This window comes from Chionomys nivalis, chromosome 21 (genome assembly GCF_950005125.1).
Source record: "Chionomys nivalis chromosome 21, mChiNiv1.1, whole genome shotgun sequence".
NCBI lineage: Eukaryota > Metazoa > Chordata > Mammalia > Rodentia > Cricetidae > Chionomys > Chionomys nivalis.
In genome coordinates, this window is record NC_080106.1 from 6,072,501 (window position 1) to 6,075,000 (window position 2,500).

At 63.8% G+C, this 2,500-nt stretch overlaps 2 non-coding genes across 2 annotated transcripts in view; both read left to right on the top strand.

Annotated features, from left to right (window-relative positions):
* Window positions 1-1,786: 1,786 nt before the first annotated feature.
* LOC130864062 (5S ribosomal RNA) lies at window positions 1,787-1,905 on the top strand. Its single transcript, XR_009055770.1, has one exon. It is a non-coding gene; the product is annotated as a 5S ribosomal RNA (ribosomal RNA).
* Window positions 1,906-2,420: 515 nt separating this feature from the next.
* The window catches only part of LOC130864063 (5S ribosomal RNA), a 119-nt gene continuing 39 nt past the window's right edge, over window positions 2,421-2,500 (top strand). Inside the window, exon 1 of the ribosomal RNA XR_009055771.1 lies at window positions 2,421-2,500. This exon is cut by the window's right edge and continues 39 nt beyond it. This is a non-coding gene — a ribosomal RNA (5S ribosomal RNA).

Sequence of the window (2,500 nt, forward strand, 5' to 3'; positions counted from 1 at the left end):
AACCCAACCTGAGAGGCCAAGGCCTGGGCGCAGGGATGGAATCTGTGAGATGGAGGCCAACCACCGAGGTCCAAGATGGGCATGGAGTCAAGAAGCTGGACGCTCAGGCGCTGTTCCACCTAAGCCCTCCGGTGGAACTATCTATCTATCTATCTATCTATCTATCTATCTATCTATCTATCTATCACCCAGAGCCAAGCCGAGAGGTCTGTGCTGTGCTGTGCTGTGCTGTCCTGTGCTGTGCTGTGCTGACAGTTTCAGATGCCAGTCGACAGCATCCTTATGACAGTCCAGGCTCAGGAAGGTCCTGCTCAGCCCCAGAGGTGGGTGCAGAAGGAACAGACGTGCCTTCTTGACTCTTCCTTGATGGAAGGAGCGGTAGGTGGGGGATGCCGGGTGGCCCGTTGGAAATAAGGATACATAGCCCAAGAGAGTTCTGGCCCGGGACCTGCCCCCGCCGCCACCGTCCACGAGCAGAGAGCGCCAAGACCCAGTTCCAAGTTCCCTCGGCCCCACCGGTCGGCCCAGGAGCATCTTCCACGCTGGACAGCCTGCCTTTTTCTCTTCTCCCCCACGCGCAGGGCGGGCGTGCCGCCCACATCACGGGGAGGCATCTTCAATGGGGGACTGGATGGCCCCGCTGGCTGACGATAGGGGATAGGGGTGGGACTGGGGGTGGGGGTGGACTTGGGGCAGAACTGGAATCTTGGGAGCTGGCATTCCAAGTTCCAAAGAGAGAACCCAAGGTTTCTCTGGACGGCGAGGAAGCACACGCGCGCGCGCGCACAGGCACACAGTCTCTTAGAGAGACCCAATCCCAGGCTTTCTAGATTCTCCAGGAGGAGGGGCTTACTCTGGGGAGCGGAGGAAGAGGAGCAGGAGCAGGAGCGGGGGGGGGGGGGGGGGGACAGGTAGAGGAAGAGGTGGAGGAGGAGGAGGATTAGGAGGAAACTACAGTTCCCCAATGATGAGAGACTAGCGCCTAGCCACTACCAGACCCGTCGAGACACCACCGTAGGTAGGGCACCAGCAAGACAGTGTCTGGAAGGATGCCCCAAGCGATCCGACCGCTTTGCCTGAGCCTATCTGGGCACCTCCCCGGCGAACTCCTCATGCCACCCCATCCCAGTCCCACCCCATCCCCACCATCACCCCTTCCCGGGCGCCGCCCATGTCCCCGGACCCAACCGCCACGCCTCCACCAGAGGGGACACAAGTGGCCCGCGGGACGACAGAGGCCAGGAGCTGGCTCTCTACCTGGCAACAGTCCCCAGGTGGAGGGAGAGTCGGGGTCCAAAGCCGACCCGTGCCCTGGAAGTCCCTGAGGCCCTGTCAAAGCCGACACCCGTGGATACCCCACCGAGGGAGGCCGAGGGCGGGCAAGGGAGGAGCCAGCTTGCGGGCCAACAAACCTGCCAGGGGCACGGTTGGGGCGCGGTGAGGGTGCCCGATGATGAGGAACGGGAGACGAGGGAGACAAGGTCGGTGGGTAGGGCTGGCTGGCGACTGCTGCTGGCCCTGGAGCCCGGCTCCGAGCCGGGGCAGAGGGCTGAGGAGGGCCTAGCTGGCAGGCTGGCTGGCGGGCGGCTTGGAGGGGCTCGTCCGTCCGTGCGTCCGTCCGTCCGTCCTTCCTTTCTTCCTTCCTTCCTTCCGGACTCGGACTCCGGAGGGCGAAGGTGCGTGGGGGCGTGGGGGCGTGGGGGCGTGGGTGCGGGCTGGCGTGCAGGAGCGCAGGCCAGCGTTGCAGCAGCCGGCTCTTGGGGCACGACAGCGACAACACACCTCCGTCTACGGCCATACCACCCTGAACGCGCCCGATCTCGTCTGATCTCGGAAGCTAAGCAGGGTCGGGCCTGGTTAGTACTTGGATGGGAGACCGCCTGGGAATACCGGGTGCTGTAGGCTTTTTTTTTTTTTCCTTCTCCTCTTTTGGCCCCTTTTGGCCTTCGCGACCGCGGGCCGATGGCCAGCCCGGACCAGGACACCACCAGGACAATCCGCACCCCGGAAAGAGGGCGCACCTCTCACAAGGTTCCAAATCCACCCACCGCTCAGAGCCCTCAGGCACGCAGGAAACCCACCCACGAGGGAAAACACCCGAGTGGGGAAGGAATACCAGGACCACTGAAGGAAGTTAAGACTCACTCGCACGGTAGAGGCTGTCTTGAGTGGCTGGCCTGCGGCTCAGGCTAGCCTTGAACCCTGTTCAAGTGCGATCCTGGGCCAGCCCCTCATGCCACCCAACGCCACCCCACCCCACCCCAGCCCGACCCCAGCCCCACCATCACCCCTACCCCGTCGGCCTCGGACTCGGCCTCGGACGGGGACTAAGGAGGGCGTGGGGGCGGGCGGGCGTGCAGGAGCGCAGGCCAGCGTTGCAGCAGCCGGCTCTTGGGGCACGACAGCGACAACACACCTCCGTCTACGGCCATACCACCCTGAACGCGCCCGATCTCGTCTGATCTCGGAAGCTAAGCAGGGTCGGGCCTGGTTAGTACTT